This window comes from Erpetoichthys calabaricus, chromosome 13 (genome assembly GCF_900747795.2).
Source record: "Erpetoichthys calabaricus chromosome 13, fErpCal1.3, whole genome shotgun sequence".
NCBI lineage: Eukaryota > Metazoa > Chordata > Cladistia > Polypteriformes > Polypteridae > Erpetoichthys > Erpetoichthys calabaricus.
This window is the reverse complement of record NC_041406.2, coordinates 114,239,592-114,263,445: the sequence shown is the minus strand read 5'-3', so window position 1 is coordinate 114,263,445 and position 23,854 is coordinate 114,239,592.

Sequence of the window (23,854 nt, the reverse complement as noted above, 5' to 3'; positions counted from 1 at the left end):
AGTGAAGTGCCAAAGTGCAATCCAGCAGGATGGCTTTTTTCTGAAGATGGCCAACTCTTAGGGGCTGTGCTGTTAGTCCTTCTGTTTCTGTAGGTGCTGTGGGCTGACAGTCACCTGGCATCCATTTCAGTGACCGCATTTTTACTTACCTAGTCATAGAAGGTGTGCCAACTACTCAGACTCCAAATTGCAATACACGGAATTCAATAGTAAAGCAAATGCCTTATTTAAAGTGCAAATTGTCTATGTTTTACTTATTACTAGCCAAAAGGCAGGTAATAGAATCCATCCATCCATTTTCCAACCCGCTGAATCCGAACACAGGGTCACAGGGGTCTGCCAGAGCCAATCCCAGCCAACACAGTGCAGGAACTAATCCCGGGCAGGGTGCCAACCCACCGCAGGACACACACAAACACACCAAGCACACACTAGGGCCAATTTAGAATCGCCAATCCACCTAACCTGCATGTCTTTGGACTGTGGGAGGAAACCCACGCAGACACGGGGAGAACATGCAAACTCCACGCAGGGAGGACCTGGGAAGCGAACCCAGGTCCCCAGGTCTCCCAACTGCGAAGCAGCAGCGCTACCCACTGCGCCACCATGCCGCCGCAGGTAATAGAATACATTTTTAAAATAATATTTGATATCTCTTGCCCTATGTGTACTTCAGTGCCTTTCCTATGTATCTGCATGTGACACTCAAATATGTTCCTGTAAAGCCTGCTTCTTAGACTCTGCCATTTCAGGGTGCCTTGCTTACCACTTGTATATTTACCATTTTTGAAGACAATTCTTAGTGTGCCACTTATGTCTTTACTTCTCCTTGTGTGTCTCACACATGCATTTCCTCTTTTCATCAAAGCCAAAATGACCAAACTGACTTGGCAGTTACTTGGAATGGATCCTGATGGCTGTAGCGGCAATCTTAACCTCTGTGCAGCAGATAAATAGCATTTGAAATTTACTGACTTTTATTAAGTTTGCCAATGACTTTATAATAAGTAAAACTTTTCACACATTTCCCATTAATGTTTTATTGTGCCATACATTTATTAAGTATGATTTATTTTTAAATGCATACAGGATGCAAATCCAGTTGGAGTAGGGACATTCCACGTGTGAAGCAGATTGGGGAGCAACATAAAATGTGCCCAAAGGAAAAGCATACAGTACACATACAAGACTGCTCTACGATTGGATGCTACAGTTCTGTCATGTCACAATGGCCCTGCAAAACATCATGGGGCTCTTGGAAAAAACATGTTTTTCCAGGAAAATGTTTGGCAAACAAGGTCACCAATGACCACAAGATATTTGCTGTGAAAAAAAACGCTGACAAATTTTGCTGATCAACCCTTCTCTTCAGCAAGTGTTATTAATGTCTCCTCCTCATGCAAATGAAAACATAAATTGCACAAATCTAAAATATTCTGATGTGAAGTATGTGGTTACAAAAACAGCTTGAAAGAGTTTGTGTAAATGAAAACATCCCAAGTAACTGTGGTATTCTATGTGGCAATAATAAATTAATGTTTGAATATTTATCGTTTTGTATTGATTTTAAACACTGTTTAACCATCAATGTAATTGACATTAAACGAGAGTGAATAAATTTAGTATGCACATTAAATTCCCCTTCCACATTTATTGTTACATAAAGTGAAATCCCTCAACACACAAATCCCACCCCACCCAAAATGAAATTCAGGCCCTGCTTCTGAGTTTTTATTAAGTATGACTTTTAAAATGCCTAAGACATACTTTCAATATTTAATTTTATTTTTTTAATAAGATGGTTATTAAGTATGCCTAAGGGGTAAAGGGCAATTCTAAGCACTACATCACAGTGCATATAACATAACATTTTGGTTTAATTCAGTGAAGCAGCTTTTGTGCTTTGTTTTGTTTTGGAATCTAACCCCTGCTGAGAATGAAGGATGACTGTACATACAGAAGAATAATATTCAACACAAAGTAAAGTCAAGCCAAATTGATGAGCATGCACTGGTACAGTGCGTTGCCACACCCACTACACGACGAAACAACTCGGGATCCCGGTTTGCAACTCCCCAGGCAGACACGCAGTCCAGTCCCACACTCCAGAAATGACCCTCTATCTGTCGCAGCCAGGTGTTACATGGGTGCCCCCTTGGCCTGGTCCAACCACTCGGGTCCCCAACAATGAGGATCTTATGAGCCGGATAACCTTCGGGGAAATGCGCCACATGGCCATAGTGCCGTAACTGACGCTCCCTCACAATGCAGGTAATGTGCCTCATTCGGGAGTCCATGAAGTCAAAGTCAAACCAACGGTACCCAAGAATTCTCCAAAAAGACACAGTACCAAAGGAGTCCAGTCTTTGTCTCAGGTCACTGGATAGCGTCCATGTCTCACAACCATATAGCAAGACAGGAAGCACCAGGACTCTAAAGACTTGGACCTTCGTCCTTTTGCATAGATATCAGGAGCGCCACACACCCCTTTCCAGTGACCTCATGACCCCCCATGCTCTTCCAATCCATCTACTGACTTCATAGGAAGAGTCACCAGAGACATGAATATCACTGCCAAGGTAAGTAAACCTCTCGACAAGGTCAACACTCTCTCCGCAAACAGACACACTGCTGTTGGCTGTGCCCAAGAAGTCATTAAAGGCCTGGATCTTGGTTTTTATCCAGGACACTCGCAAGCCCAGACACTCAGACTCCTCACTCAGTCTCTCTCGAGCGCCTCGATCAGAGCCTCCATTGACTCTACGAAGATCACAGTATCGTCAGCAAAGTCAAGATCGATGAATCTTTCTTCACCAACAGATGCCCCACAGCCGCTGGACCCCACGACCTTGCCCAACACCCAGTCCATACAAGCATTGAACAGAGTAGGAGCAAAAACACACCCCTGATGAACCCCAGAATCAACTGGGAAAAACACAGAGGTTCTGCCTCCATTCTGCACAGCACTCACAGTACCAATGTACAGGCCAGCCATGATATCCAGCAACCTCAAGGGGATCCCACGAACCCTCAGGATGTCCCACAGGGCAGCTCGAACGCTTTGTGAAAATCTGAAAATGCTGCAAAGAAACTCTGCCGATATTCGCGTTTGCGCTCCATGAGAACCCTCAGTGCCAGGATGCGGTCGATGGCAGACTTCTTAGGTGTAAAACCAGACTGTTCTGGTTGCTGGTAGGTGAGAAAGTGATCACGGATCCTACTGAGGACCTTACCCGACACCGAGAGCAGTGTTATCCCCCTGTAGTTGCTGCAATCCAGGCGATCACCCTTCCCTTTCCAGATAGGGATGACAAGCCCCGTTTTCCAGTCAGTTGGGATGATGCCAGTCTCCCAAATGGAAACAAATATTACTTGCAATGCCAGGAGGACAGCCTTACCACCAGCCTGGAGAAGTTCACCCCGGATACCACAGATCCCTGCAGCCTTTCCTCCCCTCAGCTGGTTCACCACCTGTGCAATCTCAGGGAGATTGGGTGGTTCACAGCTAATTGGAGGATCAGCCTCAAGGACCGTGGACCCAGAGATATCCAACGTCCTAGCCAGATGATCAGCTTTAAACAACTTCTCAAAGTATCCAGCCCAGTGGGTCACAACTGCAGTGTCATCCGTAAGGACCATTCCATCAGCTGCCCTGACTGCGACTCTCCGAGGAACAGATCTGGATGTGCATAATGCTTCGATTCCTCTGTAAGCAGGACGTGGGTCACTAGACTACAGATGGTGTGTCACTTGCTCACAGATTCCTCTAAAAAACGCCTCCCTATCTGCCCTCAGGGCCCTCACAGCCGTCCTTCTCAGTTCCCGGTACAGACCAGAGTTGCCATTGAGCCGTGTGCTGTGACTCCTCTCGATGATATCCAGGGTGCCCCGTGAGATGAAACACCTCCTTCTGGGAACACCGGTAACACCAACACAACCCTCAGCAATCTTCAGGGTCTTTTCACGGAAGGTCTCCCACATCACATTAGGAAAGTAAAAACACAAAGTAAGTGATATAGTAATTTTTTATTAATTGCTAGTCATTTAGCCCGTTACAATAACGGGCGCTAGAACAGTAATGCATAAACATTAGTAGAAACAGTCTATATTAAATGGCAAGGGACTTTGACCTCATTCTTTTTGTTGGTCGTATTTTTTTTTTCTTTCAGCCTTTCTTTTGTTGATGTTTACTTGCTGAGCTGACCGTTCTTCGTGGGCTGCCGCAGTGTATTGTGTGTCTTTAATTTTCTGTGACAGTAATACTGTCTTGTACGGCTCTATTCAATGAGGGCGGGTAGATAATTTAGTTCAAATTGCTCTGGAATATGTGAAGAGTAACAGGTGCAGATCTTTATTTACGCGCGCCTTTATTTGCTGCGCCCAATTGAGGTCATCCTTTTGAGGCTCGCCTTTTTGTGCACGCCCTTATTGAAGGATGCCTGTGCGTGCCCTTATTGAAGGATACCGTCTTGTACGTCCGCTGGCTTGTACGTCTGTAATATACGTCCGTACGTCCGTAATATACCTTTAATTTTCTCTGGCAGTAATACAGGCGTGCGCGTCGGTAATATGCCTTTAATCTCCTCTGACAGTAATACTGGCTTGTATGTGGCTGTAATATGCGTCACTGTATTGTGTACCTTTAATTTCCTCTCGCAGTAATACTGGTTTGTATTTCCGTAAAATGCCTCTAACTTTCTCTGACAGTAATATCGCGCGCTGCACCATGCCCCGCGCATGCGCACTTCACCAGAAGACACCCACACACGGACACCTGGATGCACATAGGAATTTTATATATATAGATAATTTATTTTTTTACATGTAGACAGCAACCTTTTTATTGAAAAAGAGCTTTACATTTAGTTATGATATTTATCCCTAGATATTTAAACTGATCTTCTAAGATAAATGAGAAAGTGCCCAGTCTATTATTGTGTCCTAGAGAATTCAGTGGAAAAAGCACACTTTTATTCAAATTGATTTTGAGTCCATATATCTTTTGAAAATCTGCTAAAGCTTTTAGAACTGCTGGCACAGAATTTTGTGGGTCGGATATATACAGTACGATATCATCTGCATATAAATTCCCTTTATTTCTGATGCATTTCTAAAGTATACAGCTAATGGTTCAATGGCGATTGCAAAAAGTAATGGTGATAGGGGACATCCTTGTCAAGTATCGTATTCTAATTTGAAGTAGTCTGAAATAATGTTATTAATTCGAACTGGGGCTCCTGGACTGGTATAGATTAGATTGATCCATGCACATATGTTTGGATGGAACTTAAATTTTTGAAATGTGGTGAATAGATATTGCCATTCAACCATAGCAAATGCTTTTTCTGCATCCAAAGACAGTAAGATCTCTGGGGTATTACATTTAATGGATGAATACATTATGTTAAATGTCAAAGAGTAGAAACTAAGCATTAAGAGTAGCTGTGGTATTTTCAAAGAATCAAAAACTCATTAGATTGTATCTTATCTTCTTTAGACTTAGTATTAGAATATGAGGACCTATAGTACTATCTAAATGTGTGGGTTATATTTTTGTGGTCTATGATTTTATCTTAGTGTGTGTTGTGTGATGGCCGGCCGACACATCAAGGATGCTAGATGGCGTCTTCCCTGCAGCCTATAGCTGCCCCGGATTCCCGTAGGGCATCATGGAAGATGGAGTTTGGCTTCACAACCCTGCTGGGTACCCTGGGGGCTACCGTCTGATGCTGCAGGGAGACGAGGGGATTTTTGTTTCCCGTATAGCCCGGAAGTACTCCCAAGTCACGGGGATTGAAGAACAGAAGTACTTCCGGGCTGAAGAAAAATGTAATTCTGCATCTGTCCCGGAAGTGCTGACAAGTCACATGAACAGAAGAGGAGAAGCACTTCCGGGTCAAGGACTATATAAAGGACTATGGGAGACCCAGCAAGCCGAGCCGGAGTTGGGAGGGAGTGTGACGGAGCTACTGGGAGGAGAGGAGGAAAATTATTGTATTTATTGATTGTGTTTATGGTGGTGGAGGTGCTTTGGGGCACTGTAAAGAAAAAAAATTAAAATACTTCTGGGTGCTTTTAAACCTGTGTCTGCATCTGTCTGTTGGGTTTCACGAGACAACAGTGCCCTCAAGCGTCCACTTATTGACATTGGCGTAGCCGGCAGGATTCTAGCTGTCTATTTTGGTCAGAAAACCTTTAAAATTAACGCGGACGTAAACCCAACAGGCAGCGCTGCAACACAATAAAGCCTCACTGTACATCGGTCCATGATGGGGAAGAAGAATGGGAAAGCCCAAAAGGAGCAGACTCTAGATGACGCTGCGCGTCTATGGACATACCTGGTGGGAAGCAAGGAAGACAGGGCAGCGATTGACGCCGAGAGGACCCGAGCTTTACGGCAGCAGGATGGCCGTCAGATGTCGGACGAAAGGGACAACCTCTACTTACTGGGAGACCCCGGTCAGAATTCTGAGGTATGTGCCGAAAGAGCGTCCGATTCGCCGGGACCTTATTTTAGTTATTTTTCAGAAACCTGTCTCCTTGAAACTGATGATGAGTCGGAAACATACAACCCACCTGAGCAAGATGGCGGTGATGATGGAGTGTGTTGCTGATCTAGGAGTCTGAACCTTGGGATCCTATTCAACCAGAGCAGTCACGTGGACTATCCCGGGGCAGGCTGGGGAAGCCAAGATGACGACAAAGAGTCACCTGACCATGAGGTTTTCCTTCAGTTTGTCGAAGCGGGACAAGTGACCTGTCCCGATGGATTGTGGGAAGTAGAGGGTCAGTGTCGTCCTGTAGGTGAGGTCGTCATTTCCCCGACGGATCCAAACTCCCTGAAGGGGAATGGGGAGGCGAGTGAAGCAATGCCTGCCACATATGAAGGTAAAGAGGAATGGGGTATGACTGACTGCAGCAATTCTACTTCCCATCTGCTCCAGGTCAGTCACTGGTAGGGCGTACCATGAACTTCAGGCTGGTTTTGACTTTGATGAAAGTTTACCTGCCTTGTCCTTATCTTTTTCCATTTCTTATTTATAATTATGTAAATACAGGATCCCTCGGGATGATAGTAAAAAAGTGGTAAAATAACATAGCTAGCTGCTATCAGAGCTCAGCTCCAGCTATCCATCTCATGCATTACATTATGGCCTAATAACATCTTTCGATTTACTTTTTGAGTCTTTCATCTCCATCTGTATTCCGTAATTTAAACTCATCACACCACTAACATCCCTTTATTAAATCAGAACCATCACCATCTCTACCTGTCCTGGATTGTACTTTACTGGTTCATGTCAGGCACACACCTGCACTGTTATTTAGCTGGGACTTTAAAATTATCACTCCAGTCCATAAGTACCTCATTAATATTCTGAAATTTCTATACACTATATGCTATCATTAAAACTGCATTATTCACCTAAAGTATAAAAATATAGTGCATATAAAAAGTGTTCTACCCATTCGGTTTCACATTTTATTATTATACAATGTTGAATCACAGTGTATTTAATTTGAGTTTTTTAACACTGATAAGCAGAAAAAGACTCTTTATGCCAAATGAACATAGATCTCTGCAAAGTGGCTTAAATTATAAATATAAAACACCTGATAAATTGATCACATAAGTATTCTCCTCTTTCAAGTCAGTATTTAGTAGATGCACCTTTAGCTGCCATTCTAGCCTTGAGTCTATGTGGACAGGTTTATTTCTCCATCACTTTTGCACATCTGAACATTGCAATGTTTCCCATTTCTTCTTTACAAAACTGCTTAAGCTCTGTCAGGTTGCATGGGGATCGTGAGTGAACAGCCTTTTTCAAGTCCAGCCACAAATTCTCAAATTGGACTGAAATCTGGACTCTAACTCGGCACATCCAGGATACTCAAATTGTGTTTTTAAGCCTTTCTTATGTAGTTTTCGCTTTATGCATAGGCTTGTTGTCTTGCTGGAAAACATATCTTCTCACAAGGTGAAAGTTTCTTGCAGACTCGGTCAGGTTTTCCTCCAGGAATTTCCCTGCATTTTCTTCATTCATTTTACCCTCAAACCTCATAAGCCTTCCAGGCTCTATGGTATATGCGTTTTTTTTTTGTTTTTTTTTAACAGTAACTTCCTCTTTACGACTCTCCCATAAAGCTTTGACCGCACAACACTTTGGCAACAGTTACTGTACTCCTTCAGAGTTATCACGGATCTCTTGGTGATCTTCCTCACTAGTCTTCTTCTTGCATAATCCCTCATTTTTTGTGAACAGCCTTCTCTAGGCAGACTTATAGCTGCACCATACTCTTCCTCTGTGATTGATTTATACCCAAGGGTTATTCAGTGACTTGGATATTTCCTTTTCCCAATCTCACAACTTGTGTTTTCAATCACCTTTCTAAGTGTTGCTCAGGATGTTTTTTTTGTTTTCATTGTGTAGGTTAGGCCACAATTCTGACTCACCATAGGTTTGACCTTTCAGATTAGATAGATAGATAGATAGATAGATAGATAGATAGATAGATAGATAGATAGATAGATAGATAGATAGATAGATAGATAGATAGATAGATAGATAGATAGATAGATAGATAGATAGATAGATAGATAGATAGATAGATAGATAGATACTTTATTAATCCCAATGGGAAATTCACATTCTTCAGCAGCAGCATACTGATACAATAAATAATATTAAAGAATGATAATAATGCAGGTGAAAAACAGACAATAACTATGTATAATGTTAAATGTTAACGTTTACCCCCCCCGGATGGAATTAAACAGTCGCATAGTTTGGGGGAGGAACGATCTCCTCAATCTGTCAGTGGAGCAGGACAGTGGTGCACTTATACTACAATGAATTGAAACCAAAGACAGGCGATCTCCATTTAACACATTTTGTGATTTCTAACACCAATTGGCTACACCAGTATTGACTGGGTCTATCGTTTTGAAGGAGGTGGATACTTGTGCAGTGCATTATTTTATATTTTATATCTGTTATTATTTTACACCACTTTGGAGTTTAACTTCAACATTAACTTCAACATTAGGGTGGAGTGGTGGCTCTGAGGCTAGGGATCTGCACTGGCAATTGGAAGGTTGCCGGTTTGAATCCCATAAATGCCAAAAAGGGACTCTGCTCTGTTGGGCCCTTAAGCAAGGCCCTTAACCTGCAATTGCTGAGCACTTTGAGTAGTGAGAAAAGCGCTATAGAAATGCAAAGAATTATTATTATTAAAATCCAAATTAAATCCACTGTGATTCAGTGTTGTACAACAATAACATAATAAAACCTCCAAGGGGTGAATGCTTTATATAAGCATTGTATATATGCTGTATGTGTATGTCACATTTAATGTGTGATGCTATTTTGTCTGTATTTTGCTAGTCTCTGGAAGAACTACAAATAAGACTGTCATTGTACTGTGTACACATTACTGGAAAGTTAAACTTTTAAATGGTTTTCATTGTGCAGGCCTATGGTATTTGTTAGGTATCATCTGCTAAAAAAAGGAAATGACACTAATATAACCATCCATCCATCCATCCATTTTCCAACCCGCTGAATCCAAACAGGGTCACGGGGGTCTGCTGGAGCCAATCCCAGCCAACACAGGGCACAAGGCAGGGAACCAATCCTGGGCAGGGTGCCAACCCACCGCAGGACACACACAAACACACCCACACACCAAGCACACACTAGGGCCAATTTAGAATCGCCAATCCACCTAACCTGCATGTCTTTGGACTGTGGGAGGAAACCGGAGCGCCCGGAGGAAACCCACGCAGACACGGGGAGAACATGCAAACTCCACGCAGGGAGGACCCGGGAAGCGAACCCAGGTCCCCAGGTCTCCCAACTGCGAGGCAGCAGCGCTACCCACTGCGCCACCGTGCCGCCCCCTAATATAACCAGATTTTGAAATTCCATCACATTATCAGTTATTGTGCCACCAGGATGAGGATGACCAACAACAAACTTATATGTTCTGTAAACTTTTCTTAATTCATGCACCTATTAATTACTGATGGCACAAACAACTGACATCCTGGAAGACTCAGTCTAAACTTTTGTTTAGTTAAAACTTTCTATAATCTGAAGACTGTGGACTACAAAGCTGGAAAACTACCATGTCAAATATTTACAATACAAGTAAATGAACCATAGTAGATTCTTCAATGATGCATTTACAATTTTTACGAATTCTCACAAATTCCTGTTTCTTATTAGCTATTTTAAGAAGTCAGTGTGTCCAAAAACTGGATTGCCTCTGAGCAGAATTGGAATCTGTTACATAAACAGAGTGGGATTTGTGTGCATATAAACAAGCTGAGGGTGGCACGGTGGCGCAGTGGGTAGCGCTGCTACCTCGCAGTTGGGTGATCTGGGGACCTGGGTTCGCTTCCTGGGTCCTCCCTGCGTGGAGTTTGCATGTTCTCCCCGTGTCTGCGTGGGTTTCCTCCGGGTGCTCCGGTTTCCTCCCACAGTCCAAAGACATGCAGGTTAGGTGGATTGGCGATTCTAAATTGGCCCTAGTGTGTGCTTGGTGTGTGGGTGTGTTTGCGTGTGTCCTGCGGTGGGTTGGCACCCTGCCCAGGATTGTTTCCTGCCTTGTGCCCTGTGTTGGCTGGGATTGGCTCCAGCAGACCCCCGTGACCCTGTGTTCGGATTCAGCGGGTTGGAAAATGGATGGATGGATGGATGGATAAACAAGCTGAAGACTTTACAGACTTATACGTACAGACCTTTTAATAGAACCTCCAGAGTCGCTTCCACCTTGTGCCAATCTGAAATGATCATGGGTAAATTCAGAGGAAATAATGGCTCACCCTTATCAATATGAACCCAGTAAGGTTCTGTGCTTGAAAATGACTTGTGTGTCTCATGGGCTCACAAGGCATTAAATGAACATCAGCTGCCACTGAGCACTTGCACAAGCAGGAAAAACGAAAAACATCCCTTTTCCTTTTCCCCAGATGTAATGTGATAAAATGAGCATCATTTAAATCTAATATTTGTCACTACAGTTAAGACCCACCTTTGCACACAGACACACATTAACACTAGCAATTAACACCAATTACTAAATGTTATAAACACCATTTAGATGCTCTTCACATTCTTTAACATCTGTTAGCTCATGTAGTGCTACTGCCATTGGTGCGATTCTTTTTCTTTTCTTTTCTTTTTTTCTGGTTTTTGTTTTCCTTGTCATTAATCAGAATGTCATGCCTCATACTGTACATGCTAATGAATTAAAGATTATGAACTAAAATCTTTTTTTGGATTTCTGTAAGCAAAAGAAATGCCAACAATCCATTCATTTTCTAAATAAGTCGTAATATGTGGTAGCCCTAACCTTTACCAGCAGCATCAAAAGCATGAGTGGAACCAACCCTGCATAGGATACTATGACAATAAAATGTGATTATGATTTTTTTAGGTGGTTTGCCATCACTTTTCTTAAGAAAAAGATGTTGACTTTCCATACTTACAAAGGGAGTGGTGAATGTGGGCATAAGAGATCCTGTAAGTAGAGCTTTGCAGCCCCATTACTGGACTATTCCGCTAAGAGAATTTTTTTTTTTGTTGTTCTTTATTTCACCTTATACAATTTCTTGTATTAGGAATTTGGTAGTTTTCACATACCCCTTGGGGTCAGAGCGCAGGGTCAGCCATTGTACAGCGCCCCTGGAGCAATTACAGGTTAAGGGCCTTGCTCAAGGGCCCAGCAGAGCAGGATCTCTTTTGGCAGTGACGGGGATTCGAACTGGCAACCTTCAGGATACCAGCGCAGATCCTTAGCCTCAGAGCCACCACTCCGCCCTTACTTACAAAGGGAGTGGTGAATGTGGGTATAAGAGATCCTGTAAGTAGAGCTTTGCAGCCCCATTACTGGACTATTCAGCTAAGAGAATGAAAGTAAGTATCCATTTACCCAAGCTTATTGCTCATTTAGTGTGTGTGCCAATGTAGTTTTATTTTCTGATGAATCTATCACCTTTCATGGCACTCATCACTACAAAAAAAAAAGGAATTTCTTGAAGTGTTTTCAATCCAGGTACTATTTTATTTCAAAGTGGGTTGACTAGCATGACTGAAGTGACAAAATTCAATTACTCAGTCTCAAAAAGACACGCAAGGTTATGAATCTGCTGACAGGGAGCTAAAGTTCAGGGGAAAACAGAGCAAGACAAAGACCTAGAAAACTAAGTAGAAAAGGCATAATCATGGTCAAAATACTGGCAGTGGCTTTAAAGCCAAAAGGAGTGCACTAAATCAATTGTCAAAGTCCAGTACCAAAACAAAAGTCTGTAAAAACTGGAGGCATTTGTGTTATTAATTTATTTTTATGGTGATTTTTATGATGTTATGGCAGCACTGTTTTATACACTGTTTTTGTATGGCAGCCTCTGTTTTACAAGATGGTTGCATGACCACCACGATGATGTTTTAGCAGCCATTCCAATTGCCAGTCATGTATTTTATTTTTTACAGTGACGTTTTCACACTTCACCTACAATAGATGGACATGCCCTCAGTAGTTCATCCAAACTTTAGATACCCTCTTTAAATTGTTAGGTTACTTCTAAAGTGTCTTTCTCATCATTAGTGTTGTTTTCCATTTTATTTATTTTTTTATATAATTTTCATGATGTCACTACAGCTCCAATTTGTGTTTTTTTTTATTGTGGGTGCTGCCATTTTTATAGTCACCATGTATGATGGCATCATGTAGAAATTCTAATTGATGGTAGCACTCTTTTTTTTAAATACACAAGCTTTGGATACTAATGCTTTATTACAGGATTATTTAGGGAAAGAATGATAGAGAGGATCAGGACTTTTTGCTTTGTTTTATAACAATAAGTTGAGATTTTTATTTTGAATTTTATCAATCGGTATTTTGTATGTTTATTTTTGGTGTACACCTTGACCTGTCTCTGGCTACACCTTTATATTAACATTTAAAACTCCTAACACCTCACCATCAATCAAAAAACATTCTTGTGTCTTTCTGGACATACCATGTGCTTCTCGAGTCATAACAACATCAACAAAAAGTAACAGCATTTGGATTTCCAATCTTCTTTATAGAATTATTAAGGGATAGGATATTTGAAACTTTAGTAAAAAACTTTATTTGTTTAGGAGTTCATATTTGGTTACCATCTTGCTTTTGGTAGTTTCTCGTTTAAAAAAATGTGGCTTAGGAACCAGCCTGTGTTTTGACTGCACTTTTGTATTATTTTGGAAAATATTAATTTCCTGATCAAACAAATTCCCAGACTGCATTTGTTTCCAGTATTTTGCCAAACATTTTTTTGACACTGTTAAAAATGACCTCAACTCCATATATTATTTTTGCTTATCTGTTTAGAAAAATTTTTGCTTGTCTACACAAACATTTTTCTATTTAACTTACTATTTTTTGTCTAATTCAGTCATACTTTGGAGCAAACTGGGATAAAAATAGTGATGTTAAACTGGCAGCAGGAAAATTATATTTTTGTTCTCAATAACTGAAATGTTAATATTAACACATGTCAAACATACCATTTTTTATCACAGTATTCATTTAGAGCAGAGCAGAAAAGACACCCTCATGAGCAGAAAATAAAGAACTAAAAAAAAAAAAATTCTGGCCCAGAAAACTGAGCTATGGTTACCAGAGGCATATGGCATAAAGGCAAAATTATTTTCTGGCAAGATACTTTACAACGGTCTCAACACATGGTGTCTTTACTCACACATTTACACTGTGGTAACTGGTGGTATGGTATAAATTATGACATCTAGCTCAGAAGCAGTCTCCCGACAGTGTATGCAGTCTCACTCGCTTGGAGACCTGCTTCTAAGCACTGCAAGTGGATCACATCCTGGTGGCTCTCCATTCAGTCCCTAATTCTTCAGCACAGCACGATCATACACTCCACCCCTATACAATGCAAATATGACTGACTACGCCAAGTGTTTTGCTGTGGACTCACACCATGAACTATCACAGTTTAAATATTTGCACTATTGTAACTGATGGTGGTAAGCCGCAAAACCTCACTGTCTGTCTCAGAAGTGGTCTCCCTACAGTGTGAGCTAGTAATACAACTCCTAGTCTTGGATGTGCAGAGTTTGTTTCTAAGAACTGCAAGTGGACTACTTCCTAGTGAAGCTGAGCCCCGTTCAGCCCTCACTTTTTCTGCACTGCATTATTATACACTCCACCCCTATATAGTGCAAATCCTGCCAACTATGCCACAGGTTTTGCTGTGGACTCACAACAGGAGCTGTCACAGATTTGCATTTTGGCAGAAGCCGTCTCCCTGTGGTATGAGCGAATAAAAGAACTTCTAGTCTCGGCAGCATAGAGACTGCTTCTATGCATTGCAAATGGAGTATGCTTCCTGGTAAGATCAGCCAAGTTTTCACACACACAAGAGAAAAAAAGAAAAACCAAATAATTGTTTTATCAGATGCTCCTAAATAAGTGAAACAACATGACGTTCTGAAATCTGCTTTTTCCATTATAAGATTAGATCAGGTACAATGCAAGAGCCAAACCTGAACAGTGAGTCAGTCCATCATAAGAACACCCCACGGGTCCTGTTAAAAATTCACGCACATCTATGGGATATGAGAGTAAAGGTAGAGCACCTGGAGAAACCTCATGTAGACAGGTCTTGAATATGTAAATTCTACACAAATAGCATAGGCATGGGATTCAAATCTCCAACGCATGACACAGCAGCACCAATCAGTAAGTCCCCATAACCTGATATTATAGAGCACTGACCATACAACAACAACAACAACAACAACATTTATTTATATAGCACATTTTCATACAAAAAGTAGCTCAAAGTGCTTTACATAATGAAGAAAAGAAGAATAAAAGACAAATAAGAAATTAAAATAAGACAACCTTAGTTAACATAAGAAGGAGTAAGGTCCGATGGCCAGGGTGGACAGAAAAAACAAAAAAAAACTCCAGAAGGCTGGAGAAAAAAATAAAATCTGTAGGGGTTCCAGGCCACGAGACCGCCCAGTCCCCTTTGGGCATTCTACCTAACATAAATGAAATAGTCCTCTTTGTAGTTAGGGTTCTCACGGAGTCACTTGATGCTGATGGTTATACAGACTTCTGGCTTTTAATCCATCCATCATTGTTGGAACATCATGGTGCTTTGGGTAGATGGTGGTGGCACAAGCCACCACCAATAGGACACCGGAAAAGGAAACAGAAGAGAGAGTAGGGGTTAGTACAGATTTTGAATGGTTATTATAATGAATTGGATATACAGAGTGTCAGGATTAAATTACAGTGAAGTTATGAGAAGGCCATGTTAAAGTAATGTGTTTTCAGTAGTTTTTTTAAAGTGCTCCACTGTATTAGCCTGGCGAATTCCTACTGGCAGGCTATTCCAGATTTTAGGTGCATAACAGCAGAAGGCCGCCTCACCACTTCTTTTAAGTTTTGCTCTTGGAATTCTAAGGAGACACTCAGTTGAGGATCTGAGGTTGCGATTTGGAATATAAGGTGTCAGACATTCCGATATATAAGACGGGGCGAGATTATTTAAAGCTTTAAAAACCATAAGCAGAATTTTAAAGTCAATTCTGAATGACACAGGTAACCAGTGTAGTGACATCAAAACTGGAGAAATGTGTTCGGATTTTCTTTTCCTGGTAAGGATTCTAGCAGCTGCATTCTGCACTAACTGCAAACGATTGATGTCTTTTTTGGGTAGTCCTGAGAGGAGTGCATTACAGTAATCTAGTCGACTAAAGACAAACGCATGAACTAATTTCTCTGCATCTTTCGATGATATAAGAGGTCTAACTTTTGCTATGTTCCTTAGGTGAAAAAATGCTGTCCTAGTGATTTTATTAATATGCGATTTAAAATTCAGATTACAATCAACGGTTACCCCTAAGCTTTTTACCTCCGATTTGACTTTTAATCCTAATGCATCCAGTTTATTTCTAATAGCCTCACTGTATCCATTATTGCCAATCACTAAGATTTCGGTTTTTTCTTTATTTAATTTGAGAAAGTTACTATTCATCCATTCTGAGATACAGGTTAGACATTGTGTTAGCGAATCAAGAGATTTGGGGTCATCAGGTGCTATTGATAAATACAGCTGTGTGTCATCAGCATAGCTGTGGTAGCTCACGTTATGTCCCGAGATAATCTGACCTAGTGGAAGCATGTAGATTGAGAAGAGCAGCGGACCCAGGATAGAGCCTTGTGGAACACCATATAGAATATCATGTGTCTTTGAGTTATAATTACCACAACTAACAAAGAATTTTCTCCCTGCCAGGTAGGATTCAAACCAATTTAAGACACTGCCAGAGAGGCCCACCCATTGACTAAGGCGATTCTTAAGAATATTATGATCAATGGTGTCAAATGCGGCACTCAGATCTAAGAGGATGAGAACAGATAAATGGCCTCTGTCTGCATTTACCCGCAAGTCATTTACTACTTTAACGAGTGCAGTTTCTGTGCTGTGATTTGTTCTAAAACCTGACTGAAATTTATCAAGAATAGCATGTTTATTGAGGTGCTCATTTAACTGCATAATGACTGCCTTCTCTAGAATTTTACTTAAGAAAGGCAGGTTAGAGATGGGTCTATAATTTTCAAGAGCAGAGGGGTCGAGATTATTTTTCTTAAGTAGGGGTTTAATTACCGCAGTCTTAAGACAGTCTGGGAAGACCCCCGTATCTAATGACGAATTTACTATGTCAAGAACATTATCAATAAGCACACCCGATACTTCTTTGAAAAAATTTGTTGGTATTGGGTCAAGGGCACAGGTGGATGGTTTCATTTGAGAAATTATTTTATGTAAATCAGGTAAATCTATCCTAGTGAAAGACTCTAATTTATTTATTATGGAGTACTGGGGTTTAGGAGGATCCTTAGTGTTGGGGAGATATACTATGTTATTTCTAATATCATTAATTTTTTGATTGAAAAATACAGCGATAGCCTCACAGGTTTTACTGGAAGTACTTAGGAGGCATTCCTTTGAGTTACCTGGGTTTAACAGATGATCAATTGTCGAAAATAAGACTCTGGGATTACTAGCATTGTTATTTATAATCTTAGAGAAATAGCAGCGCCTCTCAAGATGGACTGTGTTATTGTATTCTGTTATTTTAACTTTTAATATCTCATAGTCAATAGTTAGTTTAGTCTTCCTCCATTTACGCTCAGCTCTACGGCATGTTCTCTTTAAATCAGACACTCTTTGGGTCTTCCAAGGTATAACAATGCTAGAAGATTTTTTAACTGTCTTTTCAGGTGCAACTATGTCAACAGCAGCCCTCACTTTAGTATTAAATCTTTCCACCTTACTATTTACATTCTCCTCGCTATTATAGTTGGCACTATAAACGGACTGATTGGTTAGAATGTTTGTAAGTTTTAAAGTTGCTGATGAGTCAAAGAAGCGTTTTTTAACAATATGCTTCTCATGAGTGTTTTCTATCATTATTTCTATATTAAAAAGTAGAAGAAACAGTACTACTGCTAGCCATTCTCTCTTTGTATTGCATTGCATTCTTTGGCTTTGTTGAAAAACTGCATGGTCTGTCTTATAAAGAGTGGCCAGCAGACACTAAACAGCCAACTTCTTCCTCTTTCTTTTCCCTTAAAACTAAAGACTTCACAGGCTTAAAATAAACTTAACTTTCAGCACACTGGTTGGTGAAAAGCAAAATAGTGCAAATTTTATTTGAACAAACAAATAGTGATTGGACTAAAATTAAAAATAAAGAATATGGGTAACTTTGGAACTAAAGTAGCCATACTGTATAACTACAATAAGCACAGAACTGATTTTGACTGGCAATGTCTGTTAACCGATACTGCCACTCATCTCATCAAGCAAACACCCATTACCCTACATATGGGTTTATATATTATTCAACTTTTTGTCCAATAGAAAAGAGTCTCAGAGTTTGAAAGTTACTTTGCTGATGCACTGACGAGTGGTGTGTGGGCTAAATGTTGACGTCTCACAGAGTGTCTGCTGAATTGATCATCTTGGTGTGCAACTTTTTTTATTTAGTAAAGCTAGTATTTTATTTACCACTAAAGGATTCTGCAACTTTTTTCACCTTTTTTAGACTTTTTTCCCTGCTTTTATTATACGACAGTGAGCGGCTGTCGGTACTTGTAATAGCTGAATAGCAGAACAGCACATTAACAGAGGTGGAGGCCGACAGTGAAATTGTTAAGTTAATTCATTTCTCTTTGTTTACCTCCATTTAAATTCACAGTAGCAGGAGCACACAATAATAGAAAACTAGGAAGATGTTATATAAAAAGTTCCAGTTAGATAAATTAATTTGGGATAGAAGCTGTCAGAAAGACTTGTTCATGCTTGAAAGAGTCAAAAACAAAATCATCACATGAAAGCAACAGTGGGAGTAAATTAATGAATGCATTTAGAAAATAGCAATAAGTTGAACCCTGCCATGTGACACAGCAGTTATTACTACTGACCAACAGTTTCAAAATCTTGGATTTGAATTAGAGCCATTGATTTCTACATCTTCAAGTTTTTCTCTGGGTTCCCTAGTTTTGCTTCCACATGCTTAAAACAGTCTTAGGTTAGGTAACCAACATATGTTACTTGTCAACCAATTTTTATGTTTTTGTTTATTGCTTGGGGGCAAGGTGCTTGACTGAAACAAACATACCTGTGGGATTTTAGTAGCTGGAATCTTATTTCCAGGAGAATTACAAACATGGCTCTCTTCCAAGCTAAGGAATGAGCCATCACAACAAGCAACATGTTGCATTTACACATTATTCCAAGATGTCATAAATCTGAGTTATAGCTTCCATAGGGATCTTTTTCTTACAAATCTGGCATTTCTAGATATTCTTTTTTTTTTTAAGGTTATAGTAACGATAACATTGTTTATCATTTCACTTTCATTTTTTTCTTATGATGGCCTCCAATTTGTGTGTTGTCTTGTGGGTACTGCAAAAGATTTTTCTAGCAATGACACGGTTGCTTGTAACACGGTTACTGACATTGTCATGATATTTCACCTCCCCTACTTAAGATGGTGGCACATAGCATTTGCTATCCTGAAGCTAGATCATTTCTGTGGGCAAACTTTGTAGTTAAGTTAGACACAGAAAGGAAACTCAAAATAGTATTATGATTGTTGGATTAAACTCTTCCCTATTTTTGACCCTGCTTTTGTTCTTGTTTTTGATTTCTCAGCTTAATTTTCTATTCTGGTATTTCAATTTCTAGCACTGTTATGAAGTTGAAACAAGAAAATGGCAAAAACAGTGAGTAGGCATTCAGATACCAACTGCTAGACCAGCACTACATTTATAAAACTTGCTTACGCTCATAAACGTATGTAAGCTATTTCTTATGCAAAAATTGGGATTTAAAAAACAAACATGGGTGAAAATTGGCTTAACATTACAGCAAGTTTTCACCACATGTTAAGCTATATGTAGACTTTTTCAGTGTTGCCATTTTAGCGACACCAGGCAGCACAACAATAACGTGAACAGAAAATCTGGTTTCATTATCACATTCTGATGTTCTTAATAGTTAATTGACACGATTTCTCAATATAGTTGTCTGCAATGCTGGTAATAACACCAAATGCATATCCTTAATGGAAATTGCCTTGTGTATTGTGTAATAAAGGGGTGTGCTGTGTAATGTCAGACATAACTGGCAATGGCAGTGTTAGCTCTTTTAGAGGATATGGCAGGCTATCAATATGCATCCACTTAATAGTATCATCTCCAGACAGAAGAGCAGCTTCAGCGACAGACTGCTGTCACTGTCCTGCTCCACTGACAGATTGAGGAGATCGTTTCTCCCCCAAACTATGCGACTGTTTAATTCCACCAGGGGGGGTAAACGTTAACATTCAACATTATACATAGTTATTGTCTGTTTTTCTGTTTTTCACCTGCATTGTTATCATTCTTTAATTTAATATTATTTATTGTATCAGTATGCTGCTGCTGAAGAATGTGAATTTCCCATTGGGATTAATAAAGTATCTATCTATCTATCTATCTATCTATCTATCTATCTATCTATCTATCTATCTATCTATCTATCTATCTATCTATCTATCTATCTATCTATCTATCTATCTATCTATCTATCTATCTATCTATCTATCTATCTATCAAGGATCACAATGATTTTGTGGCTCATGATGATGACTGGCTTATAAACTGATTTAGAATTCCTACAGCCATCCTCTTGGTGTTGTGTGTTGAATTGGAGCCTAAAACACATGATCCCTGTTCCTTTACAAGTTTTAACAAATATAGGGTATTTGGCAACAACCGCTTTTCATCGTGAACTGGTTTACTTGTCAGGAATCTCACAGTCATCACTGAGCCATGTCATACCATCAGTATGAGACTGCTTTAAGTGGAACTAAATAACAGTCGGTGTACTAACTGTTGTGTCTGCTTCCTCTTACTGTTCGCATGCATTATTAAATATAGTATTTATAGTCACTCCAAAGAGCATGAGTTACTTTGTGTTTAAATATATGCAAGGTCAGAGCACAGTGTGCTATCCAGATGCATTCCTCAGTAAGAAGGCAGAGATCAAAAGCAATTTTTAGTGATTGCTCATGTTATTAATGTAATCTGCACAGTTGACTACACATATATTGCAATAAAGACACCATCACAGAATGAGATTTCTTTTGCAAACAAAATAAATTTCATTCAATTAATACTTAAATAATATGTGATGCTCAAATATGTCTGACTAACTTTGTTGTGCAGTGACCTAGCATAACTCAAAATTCCTTTAAATTTATCAAATAGTAGTATGGGAAGCAGGGGTGAAATTTGACATTTAGGCTTTGATTAACAATGAAAAAAATCTCATTTAGCAGAGTCTCTGTCTTGCTGCTTCATTATTTACATTATATCTTATGTTAAATATGGTAAATTGTTCATAATATCCATCCATCCATCCATCCATCTATCCTCTTCCGCTTATCCGAGGTCGGGTCGCGGGGGCAGCAGCTTGAGCAGAGATGCCCAGACCTCCCTCACCCCGGCCACTTCTTCTAGCTCTTCCAGGAGAATCCCAAGGCGTTCCCAGGCCAGCCGAGAGACATAGTCCCTCCAGCGTGTCCTGGGTCTTCCCCGGGGCCTCCTCCCAGTTAGACGTGCCCGGAACACCTCACCAGGGATGCGTCCTGGAGGCATCCTGATCAGATGCCCAAGCCACCTCATCTGACTCCTCTCGATGCGGATGACTGAGCTTCTCAGCCTATCTTTAAAGGAAAGCCCAGACACCCTATGGAGGAAACTCATTTCAGCCACTTGTATTCGCGATCTTGTTCTTTCTTCACTATCCATAGCTCATGACCATAGGTGAGGGCAGGAACATAGATCGACTGGTAAATTGAGAGCTTTGCCTTGCGGCTCAGCTCCTTTTTCACCACGACAGACCGATGCAGAGCCCACATCTCTGCAGATGCCGCACCGATCTGCCTGTCGATCTCCTGCTCTATTCTTCCCTCACTCGTGAACAAGATCCCGAGATACTTGAACTCCTCCACTTGGGGAAGGATCTCGCTACCAACCCTGAGAGGGCATTCCACCCTTTTTTGGCTGAGGACCATGGTCTCGGATTTGGAGGTGATGATTCCCATCCCAGCCGCATCACACTCGGTTGCGAACCGATCTAGAGAGAGCTGAAGATCACGGCCTGATGAAGCAAACAGGACAACATCATCTGCAAAAAGCAGTGATCCAATCCTGAGTCCACCAAACCGGACCCCCTCAATGCCCTGGCTGTGCCTAGAAATTCTGTCTATAAAAGTTATGAACAGAATCGGTGACAAAGGGCAGACCTGGCGGAGTCCAACTCTCACTGGAAATAGGTTTCGACTTACTGCCAGCAATGCGGACCAAGCTCTGATAACGATCGTACAGGGACCGAACAACCCTTACCTAGGGGTCCGGTACCCCATACTCTCAGAGTACCCCACACAGGATTCCCCAAGGGACACGATCGAATGCTTTTTCTAAGTCCACAAAACACATGTAGACTGGTTGGGTTAACTCCCATGTACCCTTCAAGACCCTGCTAAGGGTGTAGAGCTGGTCCACTGTTCCACGACCAGGATGAAAACCACACTGTTCCTCCTGAATCCGAGGTTCGACTATCCGACGGACCCTCCTCTCCAGGACCCCCGAATAGACTTTTCCAGGGAGGCTGAGGAGTGTGATCCCTCTGTAGTTGGAACACACCCTCCGGTCCCCCTTCTTAAAGAGGGGGACCACCACCCCAGTCTGCCAATCCAGAGGCACTGTCCCTGATGTCCATGCGATGTTGCAGAGGCATGTCAACCAGGACAGTCATACAACATCCAGAGCCTTGAGGAACTCCGGGCGTATCTCATCCACCCCCTGGGACCCTTCCACCATGGAGTTTTTTGACCACCTCAGTGACCTCAGTCCCAGAGATGAGGGAGCCCACCTCCGAGTCCTCAGGCTCTGCTTCTTCATTGGAAGGCATGTTAGTGGGATTGAGGAGGTCTTTGAAGTACTCCCCCCACCGACCTACAACGTCCCGAGTCAAGGAAAGCAGTGCACCATCCCCACCATATACAGTGTTGACACTGCACTGCTTCATCCTCCAGAGACGCCGGATGGAGGACCAGAATCTCCTCGAAGCCGTCCGAAAGTCATTCTCCATGGCCTCTTCAAACTCCTCACGCCCGAGTTTTTGCCTCAGCAACCACCAAAGCCGCATTCTGCTTGGCCTGCCGGTACCTATCAGCTGCCTCCAGGGTCCCACAGGACAAAAAGGTCCTGTAGGACTCCTTCTTCAGCTTGACAGCATCCCTCACCACCGGTGTCCACCAACGGATTCGGGGACTGCCACCACGACAGGCACCAACCACCTTATGACAACAGCTCCGGTCAGCCGCCTCAACAATAGAGGCACGGAACATGGCCCATTCGGACTCAATGTCCCCCACCTCCCTCGGGATGTGGTCGAAGTTCTGCCGGAGCTGGGAGTTGAAGCTACTTCTGACAGGAAACTCTGCCAGACATTCCCAGCAGACCCTCACAACACGTTTGGGTCTACCAGGCCTGACCGGCATCCTCCCCCCACTATCGAAGCCCACTCACCACCAGGTGGTGATCAGTTGACAGCTCCGCCCCTCTCTTCACCCGAGTGTCCAAGACATGTGGCCGCAAGTCCGACGACACAACCATAAAGTCGATCATCGAATTGAGGCCTAGGGTGTCCTGGTGCCAAGTGCACATTCCTCCCAATCACACCCTTCCAGGTCTCACTGTCATTGCCCACGTGAGCATTGAAGTATCCCAGGAGAACGAGGGAGTCTCCAGAAGGTATGCCCTCTAGCACCTCCTTCAGGGTCTCCAAAAAGGGTGGGTACTCCAAACTGCTGTTCGGCACGTACGCACAAAGAACAGTTAGGACCCGTCCCCCCACCTGAAGGCGGAGGAAGGCTACGCTCTCGTCCACTGGGGTAAACCCCAATGAACAGGCTCCAATTCGGGGGGCAATAAGTATGCCCACACCCGCTCGGTGCCTATCACCGGGGGCAACTCCAGAGTGGTAGAGAGTCCAGCCCCTCTCAAGGGGATTGGTTCCAGAGTCCAAGCTGTGTGTCGAGGTGAGCCCGACTATATCTAGCCGGAACCTCTCGACCTCACGCACTCCGGCTCCTTCCCCTTCAGAGAGGTGACATTCCACGTCCCAAGAGCCAGTTTCTGTAGCCGAGGATCAGACTGCTAAGGTCCCCGCCTTCGGCCACCAACCAACTCACACTGCACCCGA